Below are 19,859 nucleotides of genomic sequence, written 5' to 3' on the forward strand. Positions count from 1 at the left end.
CAAGATGCCCTATTATGCCACCTGGGACATCTTTGTGTTCCTTTAAGAGAGCGTGCCAAGATGATTTGGGAAGCACACTACAGTCGGGCTGATGGGCATTTCAGGATCGAGAAAATGGTGGCAGTACTGCAGAAGTATTTCTATTGGCTGAATCTTCGAAAGGATGTCGAGAAGTACATCAGATCCTGCACTTCCTATGCCATTGCCAAGCCAACCATCAAGAAGAAAGGCCTCTATACTCTGCTACCTACCCCTAGTCGACATTGGGAATCCATCTCCATGGATTAAATGTCGAGCCTTCCTTCTACTAAGCATGGCAGCGACTGTGTTTTGGTAGTCATCGACAGATTCTCGAAGATGGCCATTATGGCGGCCTGCAAGAAGAATATCACAGTGGAAGCCACTGCTAAACTCTTCTTTGAATGAGTGTGGGTACACTTTGGGATCCCACAATCTATCATCCCAGATTGGGACAGCAGGTTCCTTAGTACATTTTGGTCCAATCTCTGTTCAATGCTGGACACCAAGCTCACTAATTCCATAGCTTTCCATCCCCAAACTAATGGCCAGGCAGAGGTCGTCAATAGGATGATCGTACATGTTCTGCGCATGTACAACTTAAAGCGTCCACACACATGGGATGAGAGCCTCCCCTATGTCCAACACAACTATAACCAGGCTCTCCACAGCTCAACTGGTCACAGTCCTTTTCAGGTGGGCTTGGGATTCCAGCCACTATGTCCCATTGATGTGGCCATATCATTTGCAGCTACTCATATAGATTCAGCTCATGTTCAACCTGAAACCGATAAGGCAAACAACTTCATTGAGCACTTCCAACATATCTGCCAGCAGGTCCATGACATTCTGGAGAAATCAAATGCTAAGTACAAGTAGTGACATGATCAACAACGGGTGCCACACAAATTTTGTGTGGACGACAAAGTCTGGTTGCATTTGCAAAAGGAACGCCTTACTGGAGCCTATCGAAAACTCAGACCACTCCGATATGGTCCTTGTACCATTACTAAGGTAGTGGGAGACAATGCATTTGAGCTCAGCATTCCTCCATTCCTTGGCTTGCACCCAGTGTTCAATGTGGACCGCCTTTGACCATACTTCCCACCATTGTTGGACACATTATACATTGTAGAACAGCTCACACCTACAGAGTTAAATCTAGATTGCATGGAACAAGCCACAACTGATCAGATCATGGACACGCAGATCAAGAACACCTGACAACAAAGGATCCAACTATATCGAGTTGTCAAAGTAGGCCAACTCCTTCACCAGGGCAAGTGGCTCACTAGGGACCAAGTTCAATAGAAGTTTCCTCATCTCATGGAGGAACTCAACACAAAGGGGACCATTGCTTCCTAAGGGGGGAGGAATGATCCAGGTGGATATTGGTAGCCACCTACCTATTTCACTTGGACCCCCAACATTGTCTCTTTCAGTTTTTTGGTTTCCTTAATTGTAGCATAGTTTACTATTTTTGGCAGTTTTTCGGGTCCTGAACTTCTAGAGCCGTTTTGAGGCCCTAAACGACATTTTTAGGGAAAACGGAGACACCGGAGACGCCCCAAGAAAGCTTACTAGTTTGTTTTCAGCTTTTTCTTCGAGATCTTCAAAACAAGGCATTATGATAGCCAAACAGAGATCGTATGCCAAAGCTATGACCCCGGGAAGTTGATGTACCAAGTTACCCAAATGGGGCCCACAGTTTTGGCACTTCATCTCCTAGGATTAGGTTTTTGGATGTTTAGGGTTTTCCATTGTTTCTCAATAATAAATAGGCCTTTGAGTCTCATTGTAACACAGTTCTGAGGCAAGTAGCCGCCACATCTCTTCTCAAAGATAAGCTACCATCACTCGAGCTAGTCTTATTTCCATTATGTTTATAAGCATATTTCAGTATTTGATATTAATGAAATGAAGTGTTATTTCTACTGCATCTTTGTATTTATGGTTATATCTATAATTTTTTGTGTTCCTGTTTAATTCTGGATCAATGGTATCAAAGTTGTCTGCTCTTTCTCTGCTTTTCTTTGCATGTCCCCAATGAGGTCGGGATATAAAGAGTTAGGGCTTGAACTAGTCGAACCTTTGCAAGACTAGCCTTGCAAATCTCGACGACCTCCCATGGCAGATGAAAATAAAGAAGAGGGGGCAGGAGATCCTATCAAAATCTTCTTCGAAGAAGCCCTCAAGCAACAAAGGAATGCTATGATGGACAACTTTGTCCAGATCCTTCAACGTCTACCCAAGGGTGACACGTCTACTTCCGGCAGCTACTATTGAAGCGCCACACCCTTTAAGGTACAAGTTAGCTTTTACATTCCCATATTTGAGGGTCAGATAGATGCAAATGCTGTAGATAAATGGTTAAATCTACTAGAAGGATATTTTTCCATCCATGATTTTTCTAGCCAGGAAAAGATCACTTTTGCACTTCTCAAAGTAGCCCCCCACATCAAGGACTGGTGGGAAACCTATTCTGAGTAGAAGGATGAAAGAACGAACTCATTGTTTTCAGCCGCACCCACTAGGAACTCATTTCGAGATGCCATCAAGGAATAGTACTAACTTGTCGGGAGCTATGAGGATAAATACATAAAGTGGACAACACTGTGACAGGGAAGGGACCAAGATGTACTAGAGTTTACCAATGTTTTTCACACCCTTCGCACGAAGTTGGGTGTCAAGGATTCTGAGAAGTTTTTGGTTCTCAAGTACCACAGCTGCCTACACAAGTACATCTAGGACGAGATGGAGTTCATGAACATCTCCTCACTCAGCACAGCATACCGATATGCCATCAAGATCGAGAAAGAGTTTAAACAGAAGAAGCGAGACTTTGGATCTGCAAATCTGAAGCAAGGGAAAGGCACCCCTAAACCGCAGAACAAAGGACAATGCCAAGGTGGGGTGGCCTACGATAATCCACCCAATCCCCAAGAAAAGAACAACACCGCGAAGCTGAAGAAGGACACGGGAAAGTGGTGTGAGTTCCATAAGAGCTCCACTCACAACACAAGTGAGTGTCGGGCCAAGCAGTGACTAGTGGCCAGGCTAAAGACTTCGAAATCAGATGCATGCTCCGAATCTGAGTCAGAACCTAACAAGGGGAATGACAAAGGGAAGCAGATTATCAATGCGGAGCCCAATGCCACCATCGCCACCACGAAGATCCAGAAGGAGGATCTCGAAGATCCAGAGGAGGAGGAGCGCCTCTTCCACTCCCAAATGTTGGTAAAGGGTTCCCCGCTACAGTTCATTGTCGACAGCGAGAGCCAAAAGAACCACATTTCGGCAGAGGTCATGAAACGGCTTGGCTTATCTTTGCGTGAGCCAACAGTGCCACTTTCCATAGAGCATCAAGCCCTTCACGGATGAGCTATTATGTGACGTTTCTTCCCTTAATGTTTGTGATGTATTATTAGGCCAACCATACTTATGGAAGTGACATGCTGTGTGTGAGTCAAGGCCTTGTGCTGTTATTGTTACTTTGGGAAATAAGTTGTACAGGATACCGAAGGTAGCACCGCATACTGCCATCTCTTTAGTTACTGCAAAATAATGCAGTAAGCTCATTTCCATAACCGTGAATTTTTTTTTCCTGATGATACGCCCTCAGGGAAAGAAGAAGATGGTGGCCACAACCTCTAGACAAGGCCCCTCCACACAACAAAAACCAATGGATAAGGTCGTGGAGGAGTACGAGGACATCTTCATCTCCCTCGCACGGGTGCCTCTGCACTGTCAAGTCAAGAAATTGATCGATTTGACCCCACGTGCACCACTGCCCAATGGACCAATCTATTCGCACTTCATTTCGGAGAACGACAAAATCAAGAGGTAGATTCAGGAACTACTACGAAAAGGTCACATCCGCCCAAGTTCATTGCCCTGTGGGAGCCCAATCATGTTGGTACAGAAGAAGGATGGGACTTGGAGATTCTGTATTGACTATCGGGCGCTAAACAAGATCACTGTCTGAAATAAGTACCCGATCCCATAGATTGATGACCTTCTGGACCAACTGAAGAGGGGAAAATATTTCAGCAAGATCGACTTGAAGCCAAGATATTACTAGGTACCATTCGAACCCTCTGATGTGTGGAAGACTGCCTTCAAAGCCAAGGAGGGCCTTTTTGAATGGTTGGTTATGCTTTTCGGGTTGATGAATTCTCCTGCAACCTTCATGAGGCCGATGGATGACATCTTGTGGCCATTCACCAACTCATTTGTAGTGGTATACTTGGATGACATCCTAATCTTCAGCCAGAGTTGGGAAGAGCAACTCCACCACATCCGACAGGTTCTCCAAACACTGTGGCAACACAAGATATGTGCCAATTCGGAGAAATGCACTTTTGGCATGACCCAAGTTCAGTTTCTGGGATACATTATTGATGAACATGGGGTGCATGTGGATCCATCCAAGATCCAAGTCATCTGGGATTGGCCAGCTCTAACCACTTTGACAGAGCTTCGTAGCTTTCTGGGTCTTTCCAATTTCTACTGCAGGTTCATGTTGGGATTCTCTCATATCACTTAGGAGGAGCGAAAGAAAAATTATTTTGGTCTGAATCTCAATGGAAGGCATTCACAGAGTTGAAACATTGCCTTGTTTCTGCAACAGTTCTCACATTACCAGACTTGCAACAACGATTTGAGATCGAGATAGATGCCTTTGACTATGCTATTGGGGCAGTCCTTACTCAACAGGGGCATCCAGTGGCATATCATAGTGAGACACTTTCAGACACAGTCTGGAAGTATCCCACTTATGACAAAGAGATATATTCCATTGTGCAGGCCTGCCGACAATCGAAGCATTACATTTTGGGGAAGGAAACGATCATCCACACAGGCCACCGGCCCCTACAGTTCATATAGATGCAAGGGAAGTTGCAGAATGATGACCATCAGAAGTGGTCCACATACCTACAACAGTTCCATTTGAATATCAAGTATAAGAAGGGCAGCACCAATAATTTTGCAGATTGCCTCAGTCGACCACCGATCATGGCGTTAACCACCGTGCTCAACTCTTGTGGGCACAAGACTTCTGATTGGCTACTTCTCTACAAAAGTGACCCAGAGTTCGGCCACACATACCAGACGCCCTTGGAGGGTCAGCAAGTTCCATATTTTCACCTCCAAGATTCCCTATTATGCCACCTGGGACACCTTTGTGTTCCTTCAAGAGAGCATACCAAGATGATTTGGGAAGCACACTACAGTCGGGCCACTGGGCATTTGGGGGTCAAGAAAATAGTGGCAGTACTACAGAAGTATTTCTATTGGCCTCTATACTCCATTGCCTACCCCTAGTCGACCTTAGGAATCCATCTCCATGGATTAAATGTCAGGCCTTCCTTCTACTAAGCATGGGAACGACTGTGTTTTGGTAGTCATCGACAGATTCTTGAAGATGGCCATTACGGCGGCCTACAAGAAGAATATCACAGCAGAAGCCACTGCTAAACTCTTCTATGAACAAGTGTGGGTACACTTTCAGATCCCACAATATTTCATCTTAGATCAGGACAGCAGGTTCCTTAGTACATTTTGGTCTAGTCTCTAGTTGATGCTGGACACCAAGTTCATTAAGTCCACAGCTTTCCATCCCCAAAATAATGGCCGGATAGAGGTCGTCAACAGGATGATCATACACATTTTGCACATGTACAACTCAAAGCATCCACGCTGTTATCACTCAGGTTGTTCCCTGCCTCCTGAAGGGAATACGGCCGAGGTAACCACTAACCAATCTTTTAGTTGCAGGTCCTAGCCTACCTGCAACCAGAGAGGGCTCTCTCTTTGTAGTTTTAGCTTTGTTTATGGAGTATTTTAAGCTAGCTATTATGCACAAGTTTTGCTTCGGTTTTGTTGGAAGGTAATTTCAGGTGGAATAGGGATGCAAGCAGGAAACAGTTTCTTCCATTGGGTAGATGGAGTCAGAGTGAATGAACTGGTGAAGTGTTGAAGTGTTCATTTGGTAAAAGGAGTTTTCTACAGAGCAGGGTAGTCAATTTAGGAGCAATTTTGATATCTGAAATGGTGAAATTAAGTCAGAGAATGAAAGGCACTCAAGAATCTTTCATTATGCTGGCAGAGGGGAAGTGCATGAAGATTATTAAGGAGCAATAAAGAATTCCTAAGCAATATTCAGAATGAAAGAACCAATGCAAATAGGAGCAATTAAGAATTCCTATTTATGATTAATTTTGAAGAAAACATATACAGTAACTGAGATTGAACACAGAGTACCCTTAAGCAAATTCTGTGCTATTCTTCTTCTTTGTTACCAAGTGTATGGAACATACATGAAATTGCACACATAGAAAACATAAAAACACAGAGAAGAGGGACTTATTAATCCATAAAAGACGCAAGAATTCTGTAGCGTTCCCAGAGCTTCAGTTCCACATTCAGATAGTTCAGCACATCGAAATTCCAGCAACCTTTGTATTATATAGCTTTGATAACTTACAGCGTAGTTCAGAAATGAAATTACCAACCCCAAATACATATTATGGGGGGGGGTATTTATACAAAAGGAGGATACAAAATATCATGAGGATAAGCTTTTAACTCATAACTTTCTTTACCAACTATTTAAAAAGTAGTAAGTGAAGGAATAAATGTTGTAGTAAATATGAATGCGCTAGCTGTCCAATTTGTCAGAGGAGTTTTGACTTTCTGGGCTGAATGAGTTGGCTGCCTGCTGCGCATTTATTCTGTGTGTGCTGCTCTTATGCTGCTTGTTGTTGTCTTTGTCTTCATCATCGGTGCTCGACTTCTTTGCATTCATTGAGCTGTAGTGATCATTCTGTTTCTGCCTTGCACTCCCTTTTCTTCCCCTTTGACAGGTGGAGCATACCATCTGTATGTGATGACCTGTAGCTTACAAAAAGAATTAATAATCAAAATCACTTGAGCAATGTCTCCATCATTTCTCTCCACCAATCCTTTATAGGTAGCTGATGACTTTGTATTTTGATCAGTGTCTCATCAGCTTCGATGTATCTATAAAAGTTTGGATGGACCTCAAAGAGATGGTTTATCTCGTGTGCAATGTAGAATAGATTTTCTAATTTATCAAAGACACTCTGTCCAGATGGAGGCCCTGTTTCTTCTATTGTGCTTGAGGAAGCTGTGATTTGATTGGAAGCATAATTGTTCACTCTGTTGGCATAATGCTCATGTGACAGCAGTCTTCCAGCACTGGTTACTAGGCTGGGTAGCCCTTTGCTCTTTAATGTCATGATATTTATTCTGAACTCATCTACCTTTGCTTGCATCTCTTGGCACTTTCTTTCCAAGGTCTGCACAAAATTCCTTAGGGTCAACACCCTTTTTACTAGCAAGATAGTGTCAGTCCTATTGCTGCCAACTGCTCCTTGGTGTGACTGTTCAAGAATTGGATCATCCTATTAGCTTGCTCAGGCATATTACCCAAAGATGCTCTAGCTTTTTGATTTTCAAATTGAGCTATGCCTATCAAATCCATTTGCTCATGCATGGTTTCAATGGATTGCCATTGGTTTGTAATGGATTGGCCAATCTTGGCCCACAGAATTTTCTTGATATCAGCTAGAGTTCTATCAAAAGTGAGCTCCTTCCCCAGTTCCTTTATCCTTTTTTCCAGGGCTTTTACTTCCCTTGTCTTCTCAGCTACATCCTGCTTTGACTTGTCATATTTTTCCTCAATTTTAACCAGCTTTTCTTTGGTCTCTTTCAATTCCGCCATTTGCAATTCCAGGGCTTCTATTTCTTTCATCATATTGTCCATTCTCAGGCTGGTCTCTTGCTCTGCAGGTGCTGTAGTAGTTGCTGAAATTGGTGCTGAACTTGAGGTACCTGCTTCTGATGCTGGAGTAGGGGGAGGGACTGTTGTGGTGGTCGTAGGAGGAGTAGCTGTAAAGATCTGAGCAGTTTGAATTGGCTGAGAGGCCAACTCTCCCTGTCTTCCCTGTAATGATGCCTCCAGGGCACTTTCTATCTCTATCAACCTTTTATGCAAGGTCATAAGCAAAGCTACCACATCCTGCTCTTCTTTTTGTTGTGCTACCTCTGTAGTTTGAGGATGCAATGTAGATGGCAGCTTGATTTGTCTTCTAAGGGCGGCTATGTCTTCGTCCTTCTTTTTTATCAAAGCTTGCATGCCCTTGGGATCAGTGGGATCATGTCCCAGCTCTATAATGATCTCCTCCAAGGATTTGATTCTATTGTCCTTGGCCTGTGATGAAGCTTTCTCCAATTCTAGTTGGGCAGAAGTATTGTGCAAAGAGTTTTGCAATCTATGGGCTAACAATGTTTTATCTGCCAAGGTAGAATATACCATTTCCCCGGTCTGCTTGTGCAATTCAATCTGGTCCATCGGATGGATATCTTTGGCGAACACTTCCAGATTGGTTCTAATATAGTCAGCAACTGATTGGGGTTGCTGCATTGTAGGTCTGAAATGACTGAGAGTCATTTTGCCTTCCTGGATGTCATAGGCTGACATTAGCCTTTGCTGATTGGTGGGTGCCATCCTTAGCAACTAGTTGTACAACTGGTATCTCACTGGCTCATTTCTAGCCTTGATATCAGTAAATGCTTTTTTGATGTCAGAGCCCTGTCGACTCTGTTGCCTGGTGGATGTTACCTCCACCCCTTGTTGTCTCTCTTGCTCCTGCTGAAAGGAGCTGGCCGATGTCTCCATGCTTGGGGGAATTTGTCGTTCTATTTGTCCTCCTGGCATTTCCTCTTCTAAAAAAGGATTTAACCTCTGTCTCTTTTCCCCTTGCAACTCGGTAGATGTCCCTGGAGGGGTTTCTTCTTGTCTATCCCTTTTCTTTGCCCTTTCCTCATTAAGAGGTGTCTGTAACACTGGGATTTCTGTCGCCTTTGCTTGAGTAGAAGGGTCTGCCCTTGATTTTGTTCATCTGTAGAAGTAGGCCGATCTGCCATTGTTTCTTGCTATTCCAAATTGTCTACTTGCTCTTCTGAATGCTGCACCCCTTTACCTTTATCTGTTGTTACTGATGGGGCACTTACTTGGGAAGGTTGCTGGGAGGGCGTGGCAGATGAGGTGCCTTCTCCAAGGTGCCGAGGGGCTGTCAAAAATACCTGTCCAAAAGATTCCAAGTCAACTGCTTTTTCAAGGTCTTTGATTGCTTTTTTTGCTATCCCTTCCTCAGAAAATTCTTCAACTAGTGTGCCCTTTACCCATTCTTGTTGATTAGCATATTGTTCAATTTGAGGGATATTGCAATGTTCATATGCTGCAAGCTTGTATTTGACTCTTCTAAGGCTTATAAAGTGATTGGGGTCATATGGTGCCCAATAAAAGCTTGTTGTTAGTAACAGGAAATTTTTCAACATTTTGTCTGCCTCCACCCAGGCTTCTTCTCTCTTATTGAAAATAAATGGGCCCAATTGATGCCTAATATTGAGCTGTGCCTTTTTTCTTTTACCATAGAAATGAAGGATATCTGCATTACCAAATTGCCGGAAGTATTCCAAGGCAAAGAGTCTCATGGGGACATATTTGGGCAGCCTGTAAGGGGCCAATTCACAGCCATAAATCCTGATTACTGTGTGGTTTTGGTAAAAATACCAGTCACCAATGCTGTAGCTTTTGGAAAGCTGCAGAATCTTTTGCATCTCATCAGTGAGTCTAGGAAGAGGAGTGCTCACTAGTAAGGAGGAAGCTGGGTGTATAAATAGGTCAATAAACTCACAGTAGGTATATGGAGAGTAATAAACATGGTGGTAGACTGATGACCAAAATATTACAGACCTTCGCTCCCCCTTGGCATCCAATTTTCTGAGGAAAACTGGGAAACTATCAGGCTGATAGTACAGCAGCAAATGATATATGTAGGAGGTATGTTTGAACACCCTTTCTCTCTCCAGGTTCATGAATTGCTCATGAATCTTATCAGCTATGAAGGTGGCATAATCATACTGGACAGCAGGGGGTTGTCCTGGAGCAAACATGGACAACATTACTAAAACTGTCTCATCAACATACTCACTGGTATTGAATCCTAAGATGCAGGATATAATGTCTACCAGCATTCTCCCTGTTTCATTAAACCACACATGTAGATAAGGAGGAGGCTGCCGGGGCTGAAAATCTGGTTGCATGAACAGTTGGGCAATTCTTGTGATCTCTGAGCTGGGCAGCTTGGCACCTTGGTCAAGCGGAAGTTTCATGGAGAGAGGAACCAGAGGCTTTGTTGGCTCAAAGTTCAGCATCCTGTTTATGGCTTGAGGGGTGATGTGAAACAAAACAGTCCCAGATGGAGCCAAAACTGCTCTTTGAGTGGGCTCATAATTCTCACAACATTGATGGATAAGGTCAGGGAATACATTTACTTGTGGGAGATAATAAATTGGCAGATTGGACTCCCAGATACCAAGGATATTAGCATTGCTTCTGTATCTTTTCCTTATCTCACAAAAGGTTTCAATGTGATATTTGTTGGTCAGTTCCACTGTTTCCTTCATTTGGTAATCCCTGTCAGCAAGGGGCAGCCATTCCAAGTTCCTATGTGGTGCATTCAAGGGGGCAATATTTAAAGCTGTGGGAGTGGCCATTTTGAGGTTTATCTGTGTTTATCCTTGGAACCAGGATTAGTACAACAACAGACTGATGAAAGAGCTGCTGAGGATTTGCAAAAGAGCTGCAGACTGAGTTTAAATGAGGCAATGGTCTTCACTGTCTGTAGTTATGATAAAAGAGGCAATTTAGAGAGTTTAGAGTCTAGACAGACTTCTCTTTTGTTAATGAATTCCCTGCATTAAGAGACTGTGGGCAATTTGCAGAGGGAAAAGAGGATGATTTTAGCCAAATGAGGGAAGTTCCTGTAGGGGATATTGGCAAACGGAGTCACTGCAGGGGCAGTATGAATATTCTCTCGGCAAAACTTAGTTAGAAATGATTTTTGACGGTGAATTTTGCAAATGGTCGCGGGTTCGCAGGGTTTCTTTTGAACAAGGGGTTACTCAGTAAATTTATGCAACATTTAGGTGCATGAGTGCCTTTAGTTTGGGAATTTGAAAAGTTCCAAGCAAGTAAAATGGAGAAATCGGCAAAAACAGGGGTAAACAAGTAAAATTTGGGCAAATACCTGGTTTTATGGAGTCGAGAGTGTTGAGTTGGTTCAATGGCGAGTAATGGAGTCGAAATTGCAGGCGGCAGCGGCTCAGATGATCGAATTTGCACTTGGGCGGACAAACGATGTAAAACAGCATGCACAGAGCTTCCAAATTGTCCAATGAAAATGAACAAAAACGATCGACTTGGCATATTTTATGAAAATTCGGGACTTTTGGCGCTTTTGGTGCTTTTTCGGGATGACGTCAGCATGATGTCATTTGGCAGGTAGCGGGTACGGCATGGTGACGTGGCAGTTGACTAGGATGATGACGTGGCCGGATGATTAGGCAGACAGGTAGGACGGAACAGTGGCATGGCGGCTGGCGTGGCATATGACGCTGGCAACGGGGACAGAAGGCGGTAAACGGTTTTATCGGACCACCTTTGGTACGGGGCGGTATGTGTCAGAGCCCGCCCGACGCAATCAAAAAAGGACACGCGTCTTTTGTACGACGGGAAAACCGCCATGCTATCGACGCTAACTCCCGTACGTAGGGGCGGCTCCGAAATCGGCGAGGGCCGTCGGATCTGGGAGGGCGGATCGGAGGGTTGACGGAGCACGAAGTTGCGGGTACGATAATGTACGGGGCCCGCTCATGTATTAAATATTATTTATTTATATGGCGGGGGTTCAAACTTTGGAAAAACGGGTTATATGTGTTATATACAGCATAGGCATGTTTATTGGTTTAAAACATTGTATTAAATCAATCCAACACAAAATATGAGTGAGGGATGAGATAAAGTATGGTATAGGAGGGAGGGTTAACACAGTTATTAATTTAACCAAAGGTTAAACTAATCCAAAAGTAAGTGGACGCGGAGGGGTTAATGTAAGCCCCGAATGAACTTAGCATTTCCCCGAACTTAGGTCGTATAGCTATAGTGCCAAGGGGCGGGAGTTAAATAATAGAGTTAGCAGTTAGTATGACTTTATGGATTGAGATTGTATGGATGAATACCAAGCTTATAAGGTGAACTTAGGCATGAGAGGAAGTTGGAATGATGATTTTACACAAGAAATGTGGCTTTGAGCCTTTAAGCAAACCAGAAGTTTTACTTAAGTTTTTCATGGATATGAAATGAAGTTTAAGAGTTTTTGAGCAGATCTCAATCTCTTTAAGGGATGTTAGTGAGTGTTTGTTGTGAGGGAGGAAAGGGGAGGTTAGTCATGCATCCATTGTTCCATAGTTCAAACAATTGCCTTAGTGCTTATGTCACTGATGATTTGAGTCTCCCTTGACAAGTCAATAATGAGCACCCACCTGCTTCTGCAACCTCAAATTACCTACCCAACCTAATATACCTAGCATTTTTTCTTCCATTTGATTGGGTGCATTTGAACTAGAAAACCCTGATTGTCCTCTTTTCTTTTGACTGTCCTCCTATCTAAATCTACCCTTATTTCTTCCAAGGGCCCAGATTAAGCAATTGGGCTCCTTCATTTCTCTGCCTATCTATTCATCTGCCAAGCTTGAACTGTTTGGACAGGTATTCATTCTCTAGTCTAGAACAAGCAATTTAAAACATGGCATGGTCCAGATTGAACTGTTGGGCCATCCATCAAGCTAGCAGTGGCATTTTGGCTAGCCACTTTCCTGGTCTTTCTTTGGGGTTCATTTCTATTATTTTTTCTGACCAATTGATTTTTCTTGCCCTCTGATTTTTCTTTTAGGGCATACCCTCTTTACATTTTTTAATTTTCCTCTAATGCTTTTACAAAATATGGAACCTTTGCAGCATGAAAAGATGAACATATTTGGCACTTCCCAGGTCAATCATGAAAAATGAAACCTATTGGTATAGGAACCTAACAGTGGCTCCACTTGGGGATGGCCTTTCCTTGTGAAAGGCCAAGAACAGCAGGTCAGATTGCCTTATTTTTCAACTTTTGCTGTGGCCTAAAACTCCCTTCTCTTGGAGACCAATGATCTGAATCTTTGTAACCTGTATGTAGTACCTTTTTGAGCTGCTCTGTGCAAAATTACAACTCAGTCTTTGCTGATTTTTCTGACTGCTTATCAACATCTTTAGCCTTCCCAAGTCTTGTTCTTGATCCTTTGTTGTAATTTCAAAATATACACTAAAAGTAATGTAATTCTTGACTTTTTCATCAAAGTTCGTTGCATGATGTTCCTTATCAAATTGCTGTAAATAAAAATGCTGGAAATACAAATATTTATGTACAATATATAGCTGTGTTGTGTTCATCAAAGGGGATCAAAATAATGTTTGAGCATTCTCCCATTGACTGGGCCTTCTTCAGTATTTGTGCCATCCAAACTACTCAAAAAATAAGTGTTACTACCTTGTACAACTTGAATAATATATGGCCCCTTCCATAGGAAATCAAACTTGCCATGTTTTCCTTTATCTTCCCTCCTAGAGTCCCATCTCAGCACTTTGTTTCCTATGAAGAAATCTTCAGCTTTTGTTCTTTTATCAAAGATATTCTTGAGTTTATCTTGTAGAACTTGGGTTCTCTGATATACTTCTTCTCTGTTTGCTGCAAGTAAATAGTTTGATTGATCCTTCTTTGAATATCATTAGGCTCTGCTTGTATTTCTTGTAGTAACTTGATCACAGGGATTCCAAAGATGAAGGAAATCTTGCCTCCATTCCATAAACCAATTCATAGGGACTTATACCAATAGATCTTTTAGTGGTCAATCTGTCTGCCCATAGAGCATTCACAAGTTTTTTATGCCAATTTTTCTTATTTCCTCCAAGACTTTTTTGATGATGTTGATGAGGCTTTTGTTGGAGGACTCAGCTAGGTCATTGCCTTGAGGGTAATAGGCTGTGGAATGGCCCAAGGTCATGTGGTATTTGTGGCAAAAGTTGATCATTCTTTTGGATTTGAAAGCAACAGCATTGTCTGGAATAATTTTATATGGACAGCCAAATCTGGACAAGATGTTGGTTTCTAAAAATTGAATGATGATTGAATCATTGGCTTGCCTACAAGGGATGGCTTCTATCCATTTGGTAAAGTAGTCTGTGGCGGTCAAAATCCACCTATGTTGGCCAGAAGATGGAGGACGGATTTCACCGATGAAGTCTAAACCCCATTGTTGGAATGGTCTTTCAATTTAAATGGGTTTGAGGGGTAAAGGTAACAACTTTCTTTTGCCTTCAAAAATTTGGCACTTGTGGCAAGATTACAATTTTTTTCACATCAGCGAACAGGGAGGGCCAATAAAATCCAGCCCTTAGGATTTTATCAGTTGTTGATTTCCAGTATAAGTGTCCTCCACAGTCACCTGGATGAAATTCCTTGAGGACATTGTCAGTTTCATCCAATGTTAGGCAATTAAGTAAAATTCCTTCATGATTTTTCCAAAACAAAACATTGTCTATAATACAAAATTTTGATGCCTTCATTTTCAAGAATCTCTTTTTTGTCCTGGACAACCCTGGAGGAGCTTGTAGGTTTAACAATACAAAACATATGTCAGCATACCAAGGGGATTGTAAAAAGGCTTGATTGATCTGTGGAGTCGCCATCTCCTCTTCGTTGTCCAGTTCATTGATATCAAGGGCTTGGAAATTGGTTTCAGTCATTAGTTTGGCTAGTCCCTGTCCTTTTATCAGTTTTGTAGGCTTGATTTCAATGTCATATTCTAAGATATTGGAAATACATTTGCCCCTCTTGCCTTCAATTCCTTCTTGAGTTAAAATGTCCTTGACTACTGCATTTGGAACATAGGCTATGACATGTGAGTATAAAATGTAAACTCTGAAATCCTTGATGGCCTTTACAAGGGCATAAGCTTGCTTTTCCATGATTTGATATTTTAAGGGAGCATCTCTAAGGGCTTTGCTGAAGAAAGAAATGGGCTTCTCACACCCTTGGTCATCTTTTTGCAATAGGACAGTAGCAATTGTATGTTCAGAGGCAAAGGAAAAAATGATGAAATCTCTATCAAACCTGGGGCTGGTGAGGACTGGTGTATTTGTCAAAGCTCTTTTGATGTCCTCAAAGGCTTGTTTGGCTTCCATGGTCCACTTGACTTTAGAATCCTTCTTCAGCATATTGTTTAACAGTCTAATTAGCTCAGCCAAATTGGGAATGAACCTTCTTAGGAAATTAATCTTTCCGAGAAAAGCTTGCAGTTCTTTGATGTTTCTTGGATGAGGCACTTGAAGGATAGCTTGAATTCTGTCCGGGTCGATCCTAATGCCATCTTTTGAAATGATGTGACCTAGGAGCTTGCCTTCCTCTAGGCCAAACAGTGATTTCTTTGGATTCAATGATATGCCATATTTTCTGCAAATTAGGAACACTTGCCTCAAATGTTCTAAGTGTTCTTGGTCTGATTTTGAAAAGGCAGTGAGATCATCAAGGTAGATTACTAGGAAATCATGGATTTCTTTGGCAAAGGCTATGTCCATTGCTCTTTGAAAAGTGGCCCCTACATTTTTGAGTCCAAAAGACATTTTGACATATTTAAAGGTTCCCAAGGGTGTTGTAAAGGCAGTTTTGTCTTGATCATCCGGGTGGACTAAAATCTGATTGAATCCTGAGAATCCATCTAACAATGAAATCCTAGAGGCTCCCACTACCCTTTGTAGGATATGATCCATTTTGGGCAAGGGGTAATGGTCTTTGAGAGAGACTTTGTTCAAATTTCTCAAGTCAACACACAGTCTTATCTCTCCCGTTTTCTTCCTAGTAGGGACTAGATTTGAAATCCACTCTGAGAACCTAATTGGAGCAATGATTCCTGCCTCATACATTCGTTTAACTTCCTTTTCAATCAAGGGAAGAAGGACAGGGTTCACCCTTCTAAGCTTTTGTTTAAACGGTTTTTGATTCTCTTTCAAAGTATAGTATGTTGGATGACTGAAGTATCATAGGATTTGAGGTCTTCATAACCCCAAGCAAACACATCTTGGAATTCCTTAAACAAGTCAATGTATTTCAATTTCTGATCAGCAGGCAATGCTTTGGATAGTTTTATCATTCTGGGATTTTGTGTGGTTCCAATGTTACAGTCCTCAATTTCAGCATTCAGTGGTTGCATTTTTGGCTTCCTTGAAATGTCATTTGAATCGAATAAATCCTCCAAAGTGGTTAAACCTGTGGGCAGAAAATTGTCTTTTAGTTCAATTACATGCTTCTGCCTCAGCTATTTCATCACAATCTGTTTCCTTCAGTTGTTGTACATTCTTGTCATCAAGAGTGGTTGGATGCAAATCAGATTTGTTGTCTCAGCTGATATATTTTGTTCAATTCTGTCTGTCTGTTGTTGATCATCCATAGTGCTAGTATCAATGTTCATGCTGGAGAATTCCTCCTTCAAAGTCAGGAAGTTATTTATCTGTGTGTCATTTTCAAAGATCTGCCAGTTTTTGACATTATCTGGGACTGCAGGCCTATGTTTGATTTCAGCAGTGAAATTGTGGTTGGGTTCAAATGGTAGCTTGCATGTGCTGGAAAAGGTTTCCAAGCTATGTGCATGTAAATTGTGCTTTCTTGAGATTTTGGTGAGCTGAAATTCTAAGAAAGTGTTAAGTATTTCAATGGTTGCCCCTCTGTAAGCCCTCAACCTAAGATCATTAGTAATGAAATTTCCCTTTATCCGCTGTATGATCAGATCAGAATCCCCTAGTATTGAAATTTTTGTTGCACCTAGTCCTCTGATCAGCTTGAGTCCTAGCAAAGGGCTTCATACTCGGCCATATTGTTTGTGCATCTGAAGTTTAATCTATATGCATGACCTTCAGCATGGTTATTTTGCATGTTGTGTATCCAACCCCTGCCCCTGCTCCTAATTTGTTTACTGAGCCATCAAACTCTAAGTACCATAAGATTTCTTGGTTATGACTTGTATTGAGAGTTTTGGAAATTTGTTTAGTGGGCAGATTGGGTTCCTGTAAGTCATTAGTCACATTGACAATTTTTTGATCTTGATCAGTAGATTGTTTTTCATTCTTTCTGGTTGTGCTATTATCAGGAGTTTGGCATCAGTTTTGGGGCACATGTCAGCATTATATAAAATGAATGAATCCATGTCGGAATGCATTGCATAGATGGGGAAATTTTGGGGCTTTTCTTGACTACTCACCACATATTTCATCAGTGTTTCACGGTACAATCTCTTTGGTTGTCCAAAGACTGAAATAGTGGCATAGGACATGTCTAGCTGCAAAGATCCTTGGAGTTTTGCACCCCAAGATCTGGATAAAAGCATGCCATACTTGGGTGGAATGTCAACTACCACCACATCCATCAAGATTGTTTTAGCTGGATATTGGACTAAGGATACACAAAGGTCTTTGATTAGGCCTAGACACCTGACTTGGCTGGAATCAAATGAGAACAAATCTTTGTAGGGTCTTGTGATGTCTAGGTCTAGTCTTTCCATCACAGATTTAGGCATTAGGTTGTGGGAAGCTCCTGAATCAAACATTGCATTATGGAGCACTTTGTCATGAATTTTTAAGCTCACATAAAATGGAGGAACTCCTCCATATACTATTTTATTATTGACTTCAAGACCAAAAATTAACTCTGGTTGATCATCAAGAACATTAACTGCATCCCTGTTCTTTGGTATTTGCAGTGACCTATTGATTTGATGTCTGTACACTTCATGTTTGGCAAGTTCAGAGAGAGGAATGGCTATTTTCAGCTTACCTATTTCTATTTCTAAATTAAAGGGTTTTTCTATCTGCACTTTTGTGTTGTGGACAACAAACTTTTCCTTTTCAGCTGGATTTTCAATGACTTTCTCCTCATGCTGAATTTTGTTTTGGATCAAATCGGTTTTAAATTATTTTCAGGAGGGCCGGTTACATTTTCTTTTGGAGGAGAGGGAGTGTATGGCTGATTTTTAAAGGGCTGTACAACTGATATATCTTCCACAATGACTTCCGTTGGATTTAAGTCTGTTTTGGCAGGGAGTTCTGTCAAGACAGCTTTATCTTTTGCCTTCTTTGGCTGTTTAGTATCCTTTAGTTTGGTAGGTTCAGGCACATCTATGGTTCTACTTCTCAACTTGTACTGTTTATGGACCTCATAGACTGCTGCATCATAGCCTTCTCTAAAGTCGAATGACTCTCCTGATTTGATTTGAAATTGATTGAAATTATGGGCCTCTTGATCTCCTTGTGTTAGAAAGACTTGTTGTTCACTGTCTAAAACCCATTAAGTTGATGTGAGGGTTCTCTGTTGGTTCATAGATTTCGAGGCCTCGGCATAGTTCTCTTGAAATGGAGGTCTGATGTTCTAGTCAAGGGCAGCCCTTCCAAAATTTGGACCTTGGTTTTTTCTAAATTTGGGTTCCTTGTTGTGTTACTTGGCTGCCCTTCCCAAGATGATTTCCTTTCAATGTTCTCTACTCTATCTCCAAGTCTGTCCATGCCTTTGATGATTGCATCAAGCTTTTGTTCAAATGTGAAGGTTCTTCCTTGAAATTTGTTCTTCTTTCAGCTCTTGCTCGATTTCTTTTGGCAATGATATTTGCCTCTACACTAACTGCTATATTCTGCATGTTTGCTAAGGTTGGAGGGGCCCTTTCCCTCAGTTGATATGCCATGTCATAATCAAATCCATCAGGGAATTTGATTAAGGCTAAGTCAGGTGGAGGTCTGAGGTTTTAAGGGATGGCATTGTATACACTGTTGAATCTAGCACAATAATCTAGGACAGTTTCTTGTGGGCCTCTTTTTATACTGTCATACTCTGATAGATATGCAATGGATCCTTCTTCTTTTCCCACCTATTCAAAAATGACTGATAAAGGGCATCAGGATTGGCTATAGAGTTGACAGCAAGTGTCTAACCAAGTCCTAACATCACCAGTTAGACTTTGGACGAAAATCTTCATTCTTACATCATCATCTTCAATTTCATAGTTCTCAAAATAGTCCTGCATTTTCTTTGTATGTGTTGGCTGTATAGGTATAGGTACCAGTACATCAAAATAAGTGATCTTACTTTGATAATCTTGAGGCATAGCCCCAGGATTCCAGGTAATAACTAAAGGAGCATATCTATTTGCCATATTTACAGGGAAAAAATGGGACAACGGGAAGAAATGGGATAGCTGGAACTGCGGGGAACGGAGTTGAAATATGTGCAGTGGTTGGAGGGGTAGGGAAAGTGCTTTGAGAGGTGGATGAGGAAGAAGGAGAAGTAGGAGCAATGTGAGGACAAACTGAAGCTTTTAGCAGGGGTTGGAATATAGTTTTGCTGAACTGTTTCAGGGCTTGAATTAGCAAAATCTTCTTGTTCCTCTTGTTTCCTCAGGATCTTTTGGATTAATTGGGATTTTCAAAAACAGCTGGAGGATCTGGGTCGGGATTTGACCTGGTGTACCGAGTTTTTCTTCTTTGGAGCCAGCTTCTAAATCTGTTTTGGTATTTTCTTTGAAATATGGGAGGCTTTGGGTTTTCCTTTGAATATGTTAAAATAGGAAAACTGATCAGATGTTTGGGGAACTATTTACAGTCTAGAACTATGCTGGAGATTGACTGAAGCAGCTTTTACTTACTCCTGTAAATGCACAGCAAGAATAGTTTCGGAGGTACCTTGGCTGATTCAGGCTCCATCTGTAGTTTTTAGAAAATAAACAGTTGTTACAAATAAACGTTCGATCCCAGTGGAGTCCGCCAATGATGGTGTCACTCAGGTTGTTCCCTGCCTCCTAAAGGGAATACGTCGAGGTAACCACTAACCAATCTT

Source organism: Pinus tabuliformis, chromosome 4_1, assembly GCF_031772625.1.
Source record: "Pinus tabuliformis cultivar Carrire ecotype Pingquan chromosome 4_1, CPIR1, whole genome shotgun sequence".
Classification (NCBI taxonomy): Eukaryota; Viridiplantae; Streptophyta; class Pinopsida; order Pinales; family Pinaceae; genus Pinus; species Pinus tabuliformis.